The sequence below is a fragment of the Palaemon carinicauda genome, chromosome 21 (assembly GCF_036898095.1).
Source record: "Palaemon carinicauda isolate YSFRI2023 chromosome 21, ASM3689809v2, whole genome shotgun sequence".
NCBI lineage: Eukaryota > Metazoa > Arthropoda > Malacostraca > Decapoda > Palaemonidae > Palaemon > Palaemon carinicauda.
In genome coordinates, this window is record NC_090745.1 from 100,198,286 (window position 1) to 100,218,620 (window position 20,335).

Genomic DNA, 20,335 nt, shown 5'->3' on the forward strand with positions numbered 1-20,335 from the left:
ATTCCTCTCTTGAAAGCAGACATTGTATACTTATTTACATACTGACTACAACACTTTCAATATGATTAAGTCAACTCATAATTCCAAAGTAAATTTGTAAACAAACATAAACTCTATTTAAGGCCAAACTTTCAATCTGGAAGCTTCATATATGCAACAGTGTCTTGAAATATGCAAAACTGTCAAATGATAATGCTCTTGATGTAATATATTATCTTGATACATTATTTTCACAGCTAACTTACCGCACTTTTTGCTGAAAAGGACAGAAAATTATGTTTGTCACAAAAATTGAGATAAACTCAGGGAAATTAAATCCTAAAATATTTCCTATTTTGTACCGTACTGAAAGCATGTAAATACTTTGGTCTGTGATATCCCAGCAATAATAAAAAAAAATTCAAGTAACCTTAATCTTTAAAAAGTCTAAGTCTTCAAGTAAATAATAATATTAAAGACGTAAATCTATCAAGAACCTGTTGGTCAAAAAAAGAATGCCTTGCAGGTTACAAATCGATTATCCTTACTAACCCTCCCTACAAGAGATCAGAATTACCCAATGCTAATACAACATACATTTCCGTAAAAGTAGTGATGTCCTGATAATTATTGAATTACATACTTTGTGAAAACCATGTAAAATCTCTACAATGATCAACTAACTCCCCAACTTCTGTCCCACTGTTATCCCTACATTATGGGGTCTGTTGCCTAATTTGCCCTCTCCAATACCATCTATTAAAGGCATCTCTTCCACCAAAACTTTTCTCTGCATATCATCCTTCACTTTACCTCGCCATCTAATAATCTCCCTCCCTCTCAATCTTGTCCCCACTACAGGTTCCTTCCCAGTATCATATAGCACTAAACACTTTGTTAGTCAATATGATTACCAAACATCTTTCATTTAACTGCTGAGAACTTCATGTAAATTACCTGCATTATAACCTTATTCTAAATCTTAGTAACAAAACTTTTAAAATTAAATATTAATAAAAATGTATATAATGTATCCTAAAATGGGTTGAACTACCCTATATAACTCATATTAACCTTTATAGAAATTCAGGTATAACTGATGTACAGTATCCTAAAATACCCTTAACCTATTACCACTTACAAATTGAGATATCAATGACAAATTTAAGGTAAAAAACTATGTAGCTCAGGACTTATTTGACTGATATTTTATCATATATTATTAAAATAGTAAAAGATGCTATGTGCTGTATCTCAAACCAAATCTAATTAATCAACCTAACAGACCATAAAAGTTCAGATAAAATAAAAGAACTCAAAATTAATAAATCAAAGGAAACTCTTTGATAACTCAGACATTTAACATTTAGTCCACTCCATGATTGAAAGATACCTATTTCAAGGCCTATTTAACTGTTGGTCCACTACCATATGTACAGTAGTTACAATACTACTATGAAAATTTATGTTTGAATTAAAAGAAAATAACTTGAAGCTGGAACTGATGAAGACGGGCCCAGAAAAAAAACTGAAGCTCAAATTGAAGAACAGGGGCACAGAATATTTGAAATATTCAATATTCTAACTTGCTGGTAAGAATTTCTGAAAGAAATTGTAGAAGTAAATTACATTGAGCATGATTAAATTTATTTTACTTGCATGGGATCAAGCCCAATCTAATTAATCTACCTAACATCATTAAAGTTCAGTAAAAATGAAAGAACTCAAACTTAATATATCAAAGGAAACTCTTAGATAACTCGAGACACATATAACGTTTGGTCCACTCCTTAAATGAAAGATCACTACTTCAAGGCCCATTCAACTGATAGTCCACTGTCATATGTAATTACTACTCTGAAAATTTAAGTTTGAATAAAAAGAAGAAAATTTGAAGCTGGAACTGAAGAACGGGGGCACAGAAGAATCCTCTATTCTTTGAAATATCCAATATTCTAACTTGCTGACCAAAATTTCTGAAAGAAATAGTAAATTACATTGAGCATAATTGATTTTACTTACATGGCATTAAAATAAAAACATGTTTGGCAATAACCATACCCCAAAGCTACTTACACTACACCCTCTGCTATCACGCCTGATTGACACCACTACTGCCACGCTATAGCCGAAAATGCGATAGCCAAACTGAAAAACTTGTGATAATTCTTATGGATAAACCGACCTCAAATTTTACTCCTAATTTACCCCTTTTTAATCAAATTACTTAAATTACAATCCAAAATAAAATAACTTTAATAAATAATAAAAATAAAACAAAATAGGCTATTTTATTTACCTTTTTGGGGATAATGAGGGGCTTGGGTGGGTTGAAGGAGTTCAAAGGCTGGCAATGAATAGCCTCTCTTACGTTAACAAGACTGCAATATTATTTAGTCATACTTTAAACAGTATGGCTTTCCTATACAAATTAAAGGGTATATTAAAGCATTATTTTTGTTTAGTACAGGATATATAAAAGCCTTATTTTTTGTTTTCCCAGTGGGTTTTCAATATTTTCACACGTAGGCTAGTTTTGTTTATCGGCAATGAATAGCCCAATTTTCGGTAAAGTAATGTAATATTTTCTCAGTCATATTTCAAACAGTTTAGATTTTCTTTACAAGGATTCATTTTTGTGTAGTAGAGGGTATTTAAAAGCCTCTCACTCTATCTAACTCACTCTCTTCATACCATATCTCTCTGCCTTAATACCTACCTCTTGCTACCCCCCCTCTCTCTCTCTCTCTCTCTCTCTCTCTCTCTCTCTCTCTCTCTCTCTCTCTCTCTAACAAATAAAATTTTAGTTTACGAATGAAATTAACCTGACTATATCGTTAGTTGTGATGAGCAATTCATTGCTTCGGGTAGTACAAGAACCTTAGACAAAAACACGGCATTCAATTACATCAGCTGATATAATATATATACAGTATATATCTCTGGTGCTATACAACACTTACATCTCTCTCTCTCTCTCTCTCTCTCTCTCTCTCTCTCTCTCTCTCTCTCTCTCTCTCTCTCTCTCTCTCTCTCTCCACGAATGAAGTCTGTTTCTTTTATAAAGAAACTTATAGTCTCCATCAAAGACTTCCTGACCGAGCCAAAAATATTTGAATTTCTCGACCCACCAGGGTGCGCTATAGCAGTCATTTAGGGGGCGACAAAAGTATTTGGGCAGTTTTTTAAGTATGCGCGATAGTAGAAAAACGCTATAGCCAAGGCTCAAGTGTATGTCTAATTTCATAGTAATCAAAAGGTTATACATTTTGCCTTTTCTTATCCATGAAATCAATAAAGTTTGTTATTAAGTTCTAAATCACTTTTTGCAGTCAAATATTAAAATTTATAATGAATAGACTTGAAAATGATACTTTGAAAGTATTTGTCCAGTACCTGCTGCTATTATTTTTTTTTTTAAAAGCTACCTTTATTATCACAGAAATTAATCTCTGCAGTGTCTTACCTTCAATTAAAATCAAGCATCAGTATCATCAATTATATGGTCTTCTCCAAAGCCTATGGTGATTAATTGCCCAACGTAAACTAGTTGGCAACACTGAATAGCAGTTTTGTTTGTCAAAGGATACATAGGAAAAGTTTGATTTGTGGTCCTCCAGTCTGAAATAAAAAGACGTCCTTTCAAATTTCTTACACAAAATGACAGGTAATTTATACAATATAATAATCACAAAATTCTTTAAGTAATTCATATTTTCTATCTATACAAACCTAAGTCCCTACAGTTGGAAGTATGTTTTAAGTGCAAGAGCTGGATGACCGTTTAATTGTTCAACATGCAGTTAAGCAACAAAGGGTAGTTGAGGGAGTTTAATATACAGTAAAAGGATTCAGGTTTGTACAGCTAGGAAAAATACATTTTACTTTAAAAATTTGTGATTTGTTCCTAAGCAGATACAAACCATCGTCCTGTATGTAGGGAGACTCACTGCCCCTAGAACATTACTGGTAGGTTCTTTTTTGGGCTCAAGCCATGTCGTCCTGATGGAAGTTCCTATAGGGTAGCTTCCTAGGGTATATTACAACTACGGCGATATTCCCAGAGAATTTACCTTAAGGTACCCAGAATTCTAACTCCTGGAGCGAATATCCCTAATGAAAGTACCAGGGATATCGCGAAATATCAGAGAACGTATTCTTGACACGCCACATGGCAATCTGCACCCCGAACAGAGATAACACTTCGAAGGGGTCAATTGGCAAGAAAACGAAAACGAGAAAGAAAAAGGAGAGCCGTTCGCAAGGCTCTCTCTTCTCCCGTTTCGTAAGCGTGCATTGCGCCGATTCTGGTGCCATCTGTATTCCTTTTTGCGTAGCTTAACAACTCGGTGTTTTTTCCTGTGTTTCTCGCAAAATCTTGGATTTAATCAAGTTATTATGCTTTCTCCAACTTCGTCTGCCTCTGATAAGTTGAGTATTATTTCTTTTATGTATAAATGTAGGCTCTTGGTAATTTTTCAAGTGATTAATAGTAATAATCTTTGTTACAAGAGCTGTTGCCTACCGGAGGCGTCCTGGACGCTGTCGCTCGCTAGGTATGAGTTTTAGTTAGCCAGAGCGACGTTCCCGGCCGTTTTGCTTTAATAATTTTAGCTATTAGTGTTACATAGGATTTCCTTATTCGTGCTTTTAGTATTGTTTGTTTTGGCGAAGTATTCGCCAATTCTGGCCTACGCTAAACCATGTAGCCTAGTCGTTTGGCCCTAGTACTTTCTTGCATGATTTTTGGGATTTCCGAGTGTTTTAAAATTTTATTGAAGCTTTAGGCAGTTTTATACATTTTAGATTATATTGATTATTTCCAAGATAGTATACGAGTGAGTTTCGGTGATTTAGGTAATCGATTCTCTTGGTGCCTGGGCTAAGTTGCCTATGGAGCCTTAGTATACTTTCTCATACTCCCCGGTTGCTTTCTTTTCTTCAGAGAAGGTATGCAATCCCTTTCCCTCTGTTTTAGCCTTGGGCTTAACCCTAGTTGTTTATCTAAATTAACTTTCGATACAACTATATTGGGGTGTTACTGTACCTTCCTGTTCCAGTAAGTCTGGCTTCAGAGAGGGGCAGAACATCAGAGTTTTTAGTCTAAGTCTGTGTTTGTCTGGCTTGGGGTTGAGCTCCCTCGCTAGTCTGACGCAGACATAGGAGGCTTAACCTCCTTAGGTCACTCCCGAAGGTTTCTGTACGAGATGATTCCTTCTTTTGTGATCTAGCAGACTAGTCCTTGTTGCTGTTCTCGGTGGGAGGATAAGATCCTTTCCCCGGGAGTAGCAACACCTTCCTTGCTTTGGTTCAGTGGGGGTTGGCAGTATTGCTGGCCTCCCTCCTTGGATCTCCCTTAGGCTAAGATGAGTTTTCTTGGCTGCGGGTGATTCTTTACTAAAGCAAGGTTGGTAGGACCCTCTTTGTCCCTTCCCCCTCTATCTCTGTAATGGCCTAGCCGTTACAGTACTGTACGTCATTCTACATCTGGACCTAGCATAGGTTAGGATGTGGAATTGACTCAGTCCCTTGCCGGCCGGCAAAGGTCTTCTGCTTTGAGTGCTGCCCGGACCTCCCTTGGTCCCTCATCCATGTCTGTCTGTAGAGCCAGACGACATTGGTCAGGAAGCCTGAATTAGATTCTCCCCTTCCTTGTATGCACTCTTTCGGATTGCCAGGCTTTGAGGTAGTACACTCTCTTATCCCGGCATCCATTCTGTTTTCTTCTAGTGTTGTACCCTAGCCGGCTGCCGGCCTATGTGGCCGGCAGTTTGACAGTCGGAGTTCTATGGTTTGCCGGCCGGCACATGCATTTGAACCAGCGTTCTGCCGCTTTATAGCTGTTAAGTAGTATACTTTAAAGCTAGTTATGGTGTGTGCCGGCCGGCACTTACCTTCTATACTGTACCAGTATTCTTCAGTATAGCATATACTGTAGGGAGAAAACTATAGTATAGTATTGGTACAACACTGTGTTTTCTAACACTTTTGTGTTGTCTTGCACAGCCCTTTGGTGTTGCCTTACAGATAAGAAAGTGAGTTCTTTCTTGTCTATTATCCGGTATTTTAAAATCATATCTTAGGTGTGAGCTCCACCTGTTTCCTCTGGAAATTTTTCATTGGTTACTCTAGGACAGATTAACCATACGATTTTATTATCTGGAAGGCTGCAACAATTGGTTGTGCGGGGAAACACAAGTGTCTCTTTCCTTCTGATTTGTTATGCTAAACTGTGCATATCCAGTGATACGTAGTTCACTTGATACTCATGAAAATTTCTTCTCTTTACAGGAGGACCATCCGAAGTGCGGAAGTGCTTTCTGCAACGTCCGCAGTAAGAACTTCTGCGGACATGAGTTATGTAGGAGGCACGCAGCATGCGCTGTCTCCAAGGATGATCTCCGGTATTGGGACCCTCAGGTATGTACCGTGTGCTCTAACCTGATTACCGAGGCTTTTGATTCCCCTAGGACGGCAGAATCAAGGGATTTGGCTAGGGAAAAGCTTCGTGCCTGGGTAAGGGGCTTCCAGAAGAACACCTCTGGACCTTATCTTCCAAGTGAGAAGATGAGGGCTTACCTTTTCCCCAGGGCATCAGCTGATGCAGTGATTCCTCAGCCTCAAGAGGAGATCCCCCTAGTTCAGATCCCGGTGGATGCTGAAGTCGCGGTCGCCTTGCAGGACATCCAGTTGGACGACAGGATGTCAGACGTATCCAAGCGTCTGGAGGAAGACCTCCTGGCAGAAGGCCAGGATGAAGATCAAGCCCCAGACATGGTAGAGGAAGAGGCCGACGAGGCGTCGGCTGCTCCGGTTCAGGTCCCTGAACCTATTCCCTCAACATCGTCTGCTCTCCCAGTAGAGCTGGGACAGGCCCTCTCCTCCATTGTTGGAATGATCCAACAAATGAAGAAGGAGAATAATGAGAAGGCGGCTGCAATGGAACTGCAGATGCAGAAACTTGCAGCATCACGTGGGCCCCAGAAAAGGCTCAATGTGAAAGACCTTCCCTTGTGCTCAGATGCTAACCCGTGGAGATATGCTGAGCACATGCCGATGACGATTGGGAAGATCGTCATGTCGGATAAGTTGGGTTCAGTTCCCCTAGAGGAGGTGGAATTCTGGCCCAGCAAAGGGTCATATCCGGACTGTTATGTCCGGTTGAGGAAGGAACCAGCTTTAAAGGAGGAGACAGAGCCGAAGGAGGTCATAGTGATGGACCATGCTAAGGCTCAAGCTTTGCTTTCATCTTCGATGAAAGAGAGGGGCTTCACGAACTCAAAGGTGGCTGCATTGAGTAAGAAGCTCCCTTCCTTTGTGTCCTCTCCTGCTAGAGCCTTCCCCTTTTTACAGAAAGGGTTTGCGGCTGTGTTAAAAGCAGTCGAGGCTGGCAAGCCTTGCCCCTCCTTGGAGGAGTGTAAACCCTTGTCGCTGGCCCTACCTATGGACCACAAGGACTGGAAGGACGTTCATCTTACCTTCTCAGTCGGGAAGTTGGAGGCTGATATTGCCGGACGTCAGTTCGGTGAGAACCTCCCTAAGCTGTCTGACTTTCTTTTGCGGAGAGAGCTCGAGACAAAAGAAAGACTGGCTGCCTCAATGTCTCTTCAGACCACTCTTGAGACGATGGCAAGTGACCCCAAGGCCCATGAAATGTTCATGGTAGTGGCCAAGACTCATCTGGCCACAGTGACGAAGGATCTTTACAGCTTCGTCAGGGCGAGGAGAGCTTGTAGGGAGTTCGTGTTCACCTCGGCTACGGTGAGGCACGAGCCAAGGAAACTAATCTCCTCCAACATTTGGGGCAAAGACCTTTTCCCTAGCGAATTGGTCAAAGAAGTTGTTGATAAGGCCGCCACGGAGAATAGAAACCTTCTCCAGAAGTGGGGCCTGTCTATCAAGAGAAAGTCTTCCCCGGATGAGAGTCCCCAACCAAAGAGGAAGACTAAGAGGACTAGGCTGCCGTCTCGGCTAGCCAAGCCATTTAGACAGCAACAGCAACAGCAATTGCCGATGCCTTCAGTGTCCCAGATGGTGGCACAAACCCCGACCACATTCCAGTGGGTACCCCAGGCCGTGTCGACAAAGTCCCCGACATTCAACCCAACGTTCGAAGGGCAGTCAACTTCCTTTCGAGCAAAGCCTAGAGGAGCAGTCAGAGGCTCGTCTAGGCGCCCCTCAAGGGGAAGGGGATTCAGGGGTGGTCGCGGTCAGGGAGGCAAGACCTCAGGACAACAGTCCAAGTGAGATGATACCGGTAGGAGGGAGATTTCAGAATTTTCGGGATCGGTGGACCTTCGATCCCTGGGCCCACAGCCTACTCAAGAATGGACTGGGCTGGAGCTGGTACAGCACTCCACCCCCGTGCCCTCGGTTTTTCCAACACTCCACCCCCGTTCTGAAGGAGTACATCCAAGATCTGTTGGGGAAAAAAGTGATCCGAAGGGTAAAGTCCATCAAATTCCAAGGGAGGCTGTTTTGTGTTCCCAAGAAGGACTCGGAAAAACTCAGAGTCATTCTGGACTTGTCGCCACTCAACAAGTTCATAGTGAACTGCAAGTTCAAGATGCTAACACTGCAACACATAAGGACCTTACTGCCCAAGAGGGCATTTACCGTCTCCATAGATTTGTCAGACGCCTATTGGCACGTTCCAATCAATCATCGACTCTCCCCTTACCTAGGGTACAACGAAGACTATACGCCTTCAGAGCCATGCCATTCGGGCTAAATATAGCCCCAAGGATCTTCACGAAGCTTGCGAGCGTAGCTCTCAAACAATTACGCCTAAAGGGAATTCAGGTAGTAGCCTACCTGGACGACTGGCTGGTGTGGGCAGCATCCAAGACAGAATGCTTGCAAGCTTCCCTGTAGGTGATCCAGTTCCTAGAGTATCTAGGCTTCAAGATCAACAGAAAAAAGTCTCGACTTTCTCCATCTCAAAGTTCCAGTGGTTGAGAATCCACTGGGACCTAATGTCACACCAATTATCCCTCCCAGCGAAGAAAAGGAAGGAGATAGCTGGATCTGTCAAGAGACTTCTAGATTCCGAAAGAATATCAAGACGCGAACAGGAGAGAGTACTGGGTTCTCTTCAGTTTGCTTTGGTAACAGACCCGGTGCTAAGAGCACAGCTAAAGGATGCAACTGGAGTTTGGAGAAGTTATGCATCAAACGCGCGAAGAGATCTGAGAAGACCAGTTCCGCTTCATCTACGTACTCTTCTCAGGCCTTGGTCCCAAGCCAGACATCTAAAGAAGTCGGTACTTCTTCAGCCACCTCCCCCGTCGGTGACGATTCACACAGACGCCTCGAAGGAGGGGTGGGGAGGTCACTCTCATCGGAAAAAGGCCCAAGGGACTTGGTCCAATCTATTCAAGACCTTTCACAAACTTTCTAGAAGCTATGGCAGTGCTCCTTACCTTAAAGAAAGTCTCCTCGCGTCACTCGATCCACATAAGGTTGGTGCTGGACAGCGAGGTAGTTGTGAGATGCTTGAATCGACAAGGATCAAGGTCGCCACCTCTCAACCAGGTGATGTTGGCCATCTTCCGATTGGCGGAAAAGAAGAAGTGGTACCTGTCGGCAGTTCACCTTCAAGGAGTCCGCAATGTGACAGCGGACGCTCTATCCAGGTTCACACCGATAGAGTCGGAATGGTCCCTAGACGCAGGATCGTTCTCCTTCATCTTGAGTCAAGTCCCAGAACTGCAGATAGACCTCTTTGCGACGAAAGACAACAAGAAGTTGCCCCTGTACGTGTCCCCGTACGAGGACCCCTTGGCGGAAGCAGTGGACGCGATGTCCCTCGACTGGAACAGATGGTCCAGGATTTATCTGTTCCCTCCTCACAACCTTCTGTTGAGGGTCCTCAAACTGAGATCCTTCAAGGGAGTAGCGGCAATAGTGGCCCACAAGTGGCCGAACAGCGTGTGGTTCCCCCTGGCATTGGAACTACGGTTGAAGTTTCTACCGCTACCAGATCCAGTTCTGACCCAGCGAGTCCAGAAGTCGACTGTCTGCGCTTCATTACAGAAAACCCGGACCCTGCAGCTCATGATTTTCTCTCCCTAGCAGTGAGAAAGTGTTTCGGGATTTCGAAAGCCAGCATAGACTTCCTAGAGGAATATAAGTGTAAATCTACTAGAAGGCAATATGAGTCATCTTGGAGAAAATGGGTGGCCTTTGTCAAGGCGAAGAATCCGCAGGAGATCTCGACGGACTTCTGCTTATCTTTCTTCATCCACCTCCATGGTCAAGGGTTGGCAGCTAACACGATTTCAACGTGTAAGTCTGCTTTGACAAGACCCATTCTATATGCCTTCCAGGTCGACCTCGCTAACGAGATCTTTAATGAAGTTCCGAAAGCCTGCGCTAGGCTCAGACCTTCAGCACCTCCAAAGCCCATTTCATGGTCTTTAGATAATGTTCTTCATTTCGCTTCACTGTTGAACAATGAAGAGTGTGCGTTAAAGGATTTGACCCAAAAAGTTATTTTCTATTTGCACTCGCGTCCGGGGCCAGGGTTAGTGAGATTGTAGCCCTCTCGAGAGAGGAAGGTCGTGTTCAGTTCCTGGATGGGGGAGAACTGAACCTGTTTCCGGATCCTACGTTTCTCGCCAAGAACGAGTTACCCACCAACAGGTGGGGTCCCTGGAGAATCTGCCCTCTGAAAGAAGATGCATCTCTATGTCCAGTAGAATGCCTAAAGGTCTATCTTCGTAGAACTTCAGACTTCAAGGGTGGTCAACTATTCAGGGGAGAAACGTCAGGCTCAAATTTATCACTGAAACAACTCAGGGCGAAAATTACATATTTTATTCGCAGAGCGGATCCTGACAGTACACCCGCAGGTCACGATCCGAGGAAAGTTGCCTCATCCTTAAATTTCTTTAATTGTATGGATTTTGAACATCTTCGTTCATACACTGGCTGGAAGTCTTCCAGAGTGTTCTTTCGTCACTATGCGAAGCAAGTGGAGCAACTAAAGAGATCTGTGGTAGCAGTGGGTTGCGTCGTTAACCCTGCTGTTTAACTCTGCGAGGAACAGTGGTTTTAATTGGGACGATTACAGTGAACCCTCGTTTATCGCGGTAGATAGGTTCCAGACGCGGGCGCGATAGGTGAAAATCCGCGAAGTAGTGACAGCATATTTACCTATTTATTTAACATGTATATTCGGACTTTTAAAACCTTCCCTTGTACGTAGTACTGTTAACAAACCACCCTTTACACCCTGTAATGTACAGAACACTTAATGCATGTACTACAGCACCCTAAACTAAAACAGGCACAAATATTAAAGGCGATTTTATATCATGTGTTTCCTAAACACCTAAAAAGCACGATAAAAAATGGCAACCAATGTTTTGTTTACGTTCATCTCTGATCATAATGAAGAAACAAACTCATTTAGTGTACACATATATGTACGTATGGTTAGTTTTTGCATCGATTATATTGATTATACAGTACTGTATGTTGATTTTTTTATTACCAATGTTTTAGTTTACGTATTTTTCTTAGGACTTCCAAATGAAATCTTTTTCTTTATGACGCCGCCTGAAACGACGGCGTGTACGCTCAGTAAACAACCACGCTCAGAACAAACAAGGCATTTAACACGCATGATGATAGTGATAAATAATGATACAGTACATACAGTATTTACAGTACAAAGCATTTACAAAATATGTTACCTTACAAATATAAATTATACAGTACTTGTACGTAGCAAAGCAGGAAAACAATTTGAGAGAGAGAGAGAGAGAGAGAGAGAGAGAGAGAGAGAGAGAGAGAGAGAGAGAGAGAGGAAGAGAGAGAGAGAGAGAGAGATTGTTTTACGTACGTAAATGTAAATTTTAAACAAAAAAAATATGATAGGTTACAACATGTAGACTTTTAAAACCTTCCCTTTAACTTAATGCATACAGTACGTACAGTACTAAACTATAAAACAGGTTAAAGTAAAAAATAAAGATTGTTACTGTACTCACCACGAAAGAAGTTCCAGAAAAACTTGAATGACGATGGCGATGAATTTGCTGCACAGTAGAAATGATGATGATGAAGCTGATGATGTGTTCTACTGTGCAGTCAATGATAGTATTTTACGTCTCTTCAGACGGAGGTGTCTTTTCCTGGGACACCTCTTCAACTTCTTCAATTTCTTCCGAAGGCGTACTAGCAGGAGGAACTGGCTCTTTTTTGCGAGGCTGAAAAAACATTGTGATCGGAAGTTGTTGCCGCTGCTTCTTTTTTCGATCCAAGAGCATCCTGTAGGGAGTCGTGATGTCATCGACCTTGTTGCAGAATTGCATCGCGCGAACCATATCCTCGTCCCACTCTTGCAACATTTCTTTCGCCTCCTTCATATGGTTGCAGAACTTGGCGAGCCGTTCTAATGTTAAGCCCGTTTCTTCTACATTTTCTTGGGTCTCTTCCTGGGTACCCTCACTCTCTTCCTCACTTGCCGATTTCGTCAGGTCTTCGAGATCTGCGTCAGTTAGGGGCTGGGAATGGCAGTCCAACAACTCGTCGACGTCTTCAGTCGTCATGTCGCCAAACCCGTCACCCCCAATTATGGCAGCCAACTGCACAGATTTCCGTATTGCAGAGTGTTGGATTTCCGACGGAGTAAATCCCTTGTCGTCGTAAACAATATCGGGCCACAGCTTCTTCCAGCTCGCATTTACGGTTGCAGGTTTCATCTCTTGAAGTGCCTTTTGAATATTCTGCAGGCACGTGGCTATGGTGTACTGCCGCCAGTACGCCTTCAAGTTGAAGTCTTCATCCTCGTCATCTTGGGCAGCATCCACACACGCAACGAGGTCCGCCAAGGTATTCTTCGTGTAGAGGGCCTTGAACGCCCTGATAACCCCCTGGTCCATTGGTTGAATTAATGACGTGGTGTTGGGTGGCAGGAACTCAACCTGAACGCCCTCACGCGACAGGTCAGTTGCGTGTCCACCAGCGTTATCCATAAGGAGAAGGATCTTGAATGGCAAGCCCTTCTCTAAGAGATATTCATGGACTTGCGGGATGAAACACTGGTGGAACCAGTTGGAGGTCAGCATCTTCGTAATCCATGCCTTTTGATTATGCATCCAGTACACGGGAAGGAGATTCTTATTTTTGTTTTTCAAAGCGCGAGGATTTTTCGACTTATAAATAAGCCCCGCCTTTAACAAAAATCCAGCAGCATTGCCACACATCACGAGGGTAACGCGATCCTTGAATGCCTTAAAGCCAGAGGCTTTGGCTTCCTCTTTGAACAGGAAAGTTCGCGACGGCATTCTCTTCCAAAACAAGCCGGTTTCATCCATATTAAACACTTGTTCCGGCTTGTATCCACCTTCAGCGATAATGTTCTTGAAAGTCTGGTTCACGTAAGTTTCAGCAGCGGCAGTGTCAGCGGAAGCAGACTCCCCATGCAGGGAAACGCTTTTCAGGGCGAAGCGTTTCTGAAACTTCGCGAACCATCCTTTGCTGGCGGAAAAAACGTTGTTTCTGACGCTGGGAATCAGTGGAGGTCCCTGGTTGAGGATCATCTACATCATCATCTTCTTCAGCATGGTCGCCATCGTCGTCATGAGGTTCCTTTGCCGCAAAATTCTCATACAAGCTCAAAGCCTTTGTTCGGATGGTGTTCGTATCCAACGCTATGTTCTTCTTCCGACAGTCGGCAATCCACACAGCTAAAGCACCTTCCATGCGTACGATCGTTTTATTACGCGTTGTAACGACTCGCTTCGCTGATCTGCTAAAGGTGATTGCAGCAGTCTTTCTAATGTTCGCCTCGTCCTTCCTGATGTAGCGAACGGTGGATTCGTTGATGCCAAAATGGCGGCCGGCGGCCGCGTAACTTCTACCATCTTTTAACATGTCGAGAAGCGTAACCTTCTCAGCTATCGTCATCATTCTTCGGTGGCGTTTAGGCTCACTACCAGCCTTACTAGAAGCAGAACGCTTGGGAGCCATTGTAACAGAAAGTTCAACAAAAAGTTCAACTTAAAACAGTCGCACACAGCACAGATTCAACTTCACAAACTTAAGAACGTCTACTCAGCAATACGCGGAAAGAGAAAGTGAACGATCAGTCCCGCGAGAACTCTGATGCTGCGGGTTGGAGATGCGGGCAAAACACCAATCACAGGCTAGATAACAAAACTTGAGTTTTGATTCGTCATCTATCAGCGCTTGAACCAATCACAACCCGTCTTATACAGTACTATGGTGCGTTGGTTACTCATAGAAGATGTCCCGCGCACACTGAACGTACGTAGATTAAGTACAATACCGTAATAATAATAAATAATGATAATAATACTGTACAGTAATAATAATAATAATAATGATTAATAATAATAACAATAATAATTTTATTAACAACAACAACAATAATAATAATAATAACAATAATAATAAAAATTTACGTACGTACGCTATTTTACGCCTCTCTCTCTCTCTCTCTCTCTCTCTCGTACGCTTACAGTACTTATTCGAAATGTGATTTTTGCAACAAAGAATATTATTGGATGCAGTACTGTACTACGTACGTATACATACAAAAGATTCATGGAAAAGAAGCACATCCATTACAGTACACACCATTCTAATATGGTATGACTGCATCTGATTTGCGTTTCATGTTCGATTTAATTTTACTACGTACTGAATTATCGTATGATCACATTCTCTTTTCGTGTTTTATTTCTTTCTGTGCTGAATTATATATCATATGTAATGCAATGAACAATCAGTAAGAGCAGATATTACTATAATTACAGTATTAATGGAATTACAGGTAACAAAATATCGTATTTGGTTATCTTCAGATTTCGCGGTATTTTCGAATTTTCCGGAAAATCCGCGATATGTATATATATATGGGTTATGGGAAAACCCCGCGAAGTGGTGAATCCGCGATTGTCGAACCGCGAAGTAGCGAGGGTTCACTGTAATTCCAGGGTGAGTGTGTAGTTACATACTGTGCTACAAACTAAGTGAGGGCACCGAGTTGCCCACGTTGACTGTTCCACTTCCAAAGGTGAACCTAGCATAAGTGCAGACATGTGTGCCGAGCGTTTCTAACGCTAATGTGACTGATTAGTAATACAGACTTTTATGACTTTGATACCTCGGTATGTTAAAAGTGGCACTAATGTTTTTCTTTCAGATAAACAAGTTTCTGTTTACTATCATACTTATGCTTAAAGTTTTGGTTATCCTCCTCTTATATATATATATATATATATATATATATATATATATATATATATATATATATATATATATATATATATATATATATATATAAAATTGTTGTTAACCTGTCTATTTATTGTCTGTCAATAAACTTGTTCTTGAGAACCTTGCGTCTCCTTCACCTGTGTCAATTTATTGGTATAATTGAGCATTCATTCTATGTATATTTATCTGGGATAATTCTAATAGATTGTTCCTTTATGCAAGCTAATGTTGCATTGGTTTATGCTTTCCCTTAGCGGGAGGACTCCATCCCATAAGGGAATGGTGGCGGATTTACAAGTTTCCTCCTAGGCGGATATAAACCTTTGTCCAATACAAGTATTGAGCGGAGAACTGGTCGATATTTCATATTGACGCAGTGGTTCTTTACAAATTATGCTTTACTTAATATAGGGTGAGACCACTATATTGGCTTGCCTGGTATTCATACATAGGTATATGTACTCTTCGAGACTTTTCCAGAGTCTAGTAGGACTCTTCCCTGTAGGGGGCAGGAAGCTCTAACATGGTTTATGGTTAGTTGAAAAGATGTAAAACGGTAACATCTTAGGTCTCTAGGTCTAGTCGACCGGGGAAATACCTCCGGGGAGTACGGCACATTCTGAGAATCCACAGATACAGTAATGCTCTGGTATACTTCCATCAGGACGACATGGCTTGAGCCCAAAAAACGGATTTTGAGCGAAGCGAAAAATCTATTTTTGGGTGAGATGGCCATGTCGTCCTGATGGACCCCCGCCCTTCCCTTTCTATGAAAGGGCTGTAGGACCCCTCCCTACATACAGTATCTGTAGCACCTCGTGTATCGCTACAAGGAATACAGATGGCGCCAGAATCGGCGCAATGCACGCTTACGAAACGGGATAAGAGAGAGCCTTGCGAACAGCTCTCCTTTTTCTTTCTCGTTTTCGTTTTCTTGCCAATTGACCCCTTCGAAGTGTTATCTCTGTTCGGGGTGCAGATTGCCATGTGGCGTGTCAAGAATACGTTCTCTGATATTTCGCGATATCCCTGGTACTTTCATTAGGGATATTCGCTCCAGGAGTTAGAATTCTGGGTACCTTAAGGTAAATTCTCTGGGAATATCGCCGTAGTTGTAATATACCCTAGGAAGCTACCCTATAGGAACTTCCATCAGGACAACATGGCCATCTCACCCAAAAATAGATTTTTCGCTTCGCTCAAAATCCGTTTTGTAGTCAAAAGGACAACAGATAAAAATAAACAAGAGCAACCAAAGTTTTTAAGTACCTAGTTTAGTGGTGTTGGAGAGCAGACCGGCAGAAATTCCGGGGTGGAACTAGTTTCCTGACAGTGACAAGCACAACTCTAGGATTCTACCACTATAACTCATACGGAGAAATCTCTTCAGAGGGTCGTTGAAACTTGGAGCGATTAGAGCTCTTAAAATGTGGAGGGTCCGAGAAAATCATGTACAGTATTACTGAGCGGGCTTCTTAGTACCTAGATGTAATTTATTGAGAAATCCATTTAACCAGTATATTTATGAAAAACATGCAGCCTAATTCAACAATTCCTGTGTGATTTAACTAAGCATCAGATTATTCCATTAAAATCAATAGTAACTTTGTACTATGGTCTTCCACTGTCTTGGGTTACAGTTCTCTTACTTGAGGGTATACACTCGGGGACACTATTGTCTAATTTCTCTTCCTCTTGTTTTGTTAAAGTTTTTATAGTTTATATTTATTTTAATGATGTTGATCTTGGAATACTTTATTTTCCCGTATTTCCTTTCCTCACTGGGCTATTTTCCCTCTTGGGGCACCGGGCCATGTACCATCTTGCTTTTCCAAGTAGGGTTGTAGCTTATTAAGTAATAGTAATAGTAGTAGTAGTAGTAATAAAAAAATTATAAAAATATTGGGCCCTATTTATATATTATGCATGTAATATTTCCGCATTTCAAGCCTGAATTTACAGATAGGGGGAAGTTTTCTTCCCAATCAAGAGCAGACATTTCTCCATGTAAAAATAAATTTTGAACTAGACTGCTGGTCATACGACTAAAACTCCAAAAATTGGAATCTGACGCAGAAATATCCAAATGACAAATAGTACTAGAAATGAATTCTTAACCATAGAAGGAAAATTCGATTGCACATTACGGGTGTATCTCAACTTTTGTAAAATCTACAATAATCAGATACTACCTAAGCTACAACCGTAGTACGAAATGCTATAAGACAAAGTGTCCTAACCGGGGAGAGCAAATGAAAAAAATATTTGAGAAATAACGAATAATGAATATATAAAATATCGTGAGATCAGTAATCTGAAAGCAACAGGCTTGCTATTTTTATCTATTTCTAGTTTAAAGGTTTGACCAATCTGTGTTTCACGAAACTATGTGCTACAATTTAATTTCTTGTTGATGCAATTTCACCAATAAAACAGTGTTAAACCTATCACTAACTTTTAATCGCCGAAGTCGCTGCTGATGCAAACTTAATTCTCTACCAAAATTGTTATATTTGGGTGTTCATACAAAACTTTCATAAAATAAAGATGAATTGGAGAACATACAAGCACTGCATAAACTTTTTTAATGAATCCCCTTTTATTTGACTTTGATAATCGTCTACAAGGTGACCTGATAATCAAGACCTAAATACTTTTCAGGCTGATTCGTTTACACTTTAGTAAAAAGTAATTACATCATGAAACAACAATATCCTACTAGACTATAAAAATGATGTCCGTCCCGAAAATAATTGATAAACAACGATAATTTTCAACTAATTAATCTACTAATTTGTAAGGTTATGAAACCCTAGCTCTTCTATCCATTAAAGAAGACAAAACGCACAACTTGGCAGCAGTTTGTACTACTGTCAAACTTCACATAAAAAATACAATTAAAATTAGAAATGGACGAATACCAATACTCTCAAACATTTCATGTCATTAAACTACGATACAACAGCAAGAATAAATGCAATAAAAAAGTATGACTTTGAGCTTTCATTTTCCAATCTGTGAGCATATACACAAATCAGCTTGAGTTCTTGCTTGGACTAAAATATCTTTGAGAAACAACATATATATTACCAATAAAATTAACTCTTTAAGAAAGACCTTTTGTAGTCAAAAAGACAACAGGTAAAAAATAAACAAGAGTAACCGGTAACCAAAAATCCGATTACCGAATTGATCGTTATGGGTGTTGGAGCACAGACCAGCAGAAATTCCGGCTGAAAATGGTTTCCTGACTAATTCATTTTGGTGCTAATTATTCTAATATGCCATGGGTAATAGGGATTAATAATAAAAAAGAAAAAAATACAATGCCACGGTCAGACTGAAAATTAAGACAATAAAAAACTTTCAAGGACTTCAATTACGATAAGAGGCAGAGTGTGATCGAACGAGTTTAAACAAACTATTATTCAAGTGATTACTCAGCTATTTGAATATAAATTTTCGTTATCATCGGTGAATCGACTGAAGTTCTAGCCATGGACAAATACATTTCGTGAAATGATAATTAGAGGAAGTATTGCGGTACAGCTGTAGGATGCAACAAGAGCATTAACTACTATTTAACCCATGTTTACCTTACTTAGTGCCCATATTTACCTTGGGTGTGATCATACAATGAATTATAAAAATCCACCATGATTACTTTAAACTTACTACACTACTCTAAAAGGCAATTGGACATTTTCCCTAGAAATGACCGTTTAATATTTTAACCGCTGATAAATTTTTACATTGCTCAATTAGAGAGAGAGAGAGAGAGAGAAGAGAGAGAGAGAGAGAGAGAGAGAGAGAGAGAGAGAGAGAGAGAGAGAGAGAGAGAGAGGAGAGAGAGAGAGAGAGAGAGAGAGAGAGCAAACTTTTGAGGGATAGATTATAGCAGGACTTTATATTATAAATTTTATGCCATATGATCCGGCCGTTGGAATAGCAAAGACAATTCAATGCCTAGATGTAACGGAAAAATACAAATTTACCGTTTGTCTTGAAATTAATCGCGTTTATGAATATAGCAGCTGGGGGACCTTATACCACATTGCAAATACTATTTAGTAATCTCTGCAATGCATAGTGTAAAGTGGCATGATGGCATTACCTCCTACGGAGATAGGGGACGACACGTATAGCAGACAAGCTTTCAAAAAATAAAAAATTCCACACTCGCTCAAAAAAGACTTTTCGGAAGTACGTTCTAAAGTAGAGACAAGTTAACATGAATCCAAAAAAATGAAGTAATTAGTGAATGAATGGTCCACATGTAAAGAAATTAAAGTTAGCAGACTATACAGTAGAAAGAGAGTTGTGACGAGTTCTGTCTAAGTTGTGTGTGAGAGAGGAGAGAGAGAGAGAGAGAGAGAGAGAGAGAGAGAGAGAGAAGAGAGAGGAGAGAGAAGGAGGAGAGAGAGAGAGAGAGAGAGAGAGAAATAATTTTCTCAGTATTTTCACAGAAAAACTGCCATTGAAGGAGTAAAGCTCACAGAGCGTCAAGTGCAGATGAAATCATAAAGCCAACGTAAAGTATCTGAAAGCTCAGTTAAAACTGCAATCTTAAGTTTTGTTAATCTTACCTTGACATCAGGCTACAGATCCTGGCAGCAAACCGGTCATTTGATTCTTCGTAAGGACTATCGTCATCAAAATACATCAGCCTGAAACAAAAAATACAATTTGATCCCAAAATATTAAGAGCAATCCTTTCGCAGGTACTTCTTTTCAAACCATACATAAAACTGTTAAATAAAAAAAACTAAGAAACCAGGTAAAAAGTTGAAAATACTAAAATGTCCGTTAACCTATCTTCAATGATCTCTTAACATATATCTATATCTATATCTAATCTATATCTATATCTATATATATATATATATATATATATATATATATATATATATATATATTATATATATATATATATATATATATATAGACATAATTGTGAAATGTTCCAAATACAGTAATTGATCAGCTAACTTCTCCTTCAATTATCATTGAACTTCTTTTATGTTAATTTTACAAGAAAATCATCAGGAAATATGGCAAGGGCTTGCTTTGATTACATTCAAATAATTATTGTATTTATATAAAA

General features: G+C 40.6%; 1 long non-coding RNA gene across 2 annotated transcripts; it reads right to left on the minus strand.

The window, feature by feature from the left end:
- Positions 1 to 966: 966 nt before the first annotated feature.
- LOC137614723 (uncharacterized) lies at positions 967 to 19,903 on the minus strand. Of its 2 annotated transcripts, none has more exons than XR_011039136.1 (3): positions 19,818 to 19,903; positions 3,446 to 3,600; positions 967 to 1,581 (listed from the first exon to the last, which is right to left on the minus strand). It is a non-coding gene; the product is annotated as an uncharacterized lncRNA (long non-coding RNA). The 2 variants fall into 2 exon arrangements; XR_011039137.1 differs by lacking the exon at positions 967 to 1,581 and adding an exon at positions 1,900 to 1,955.
- Between the last annotated feature and the right edge of the window lie 432 nt (positions 19,904 to 20,335).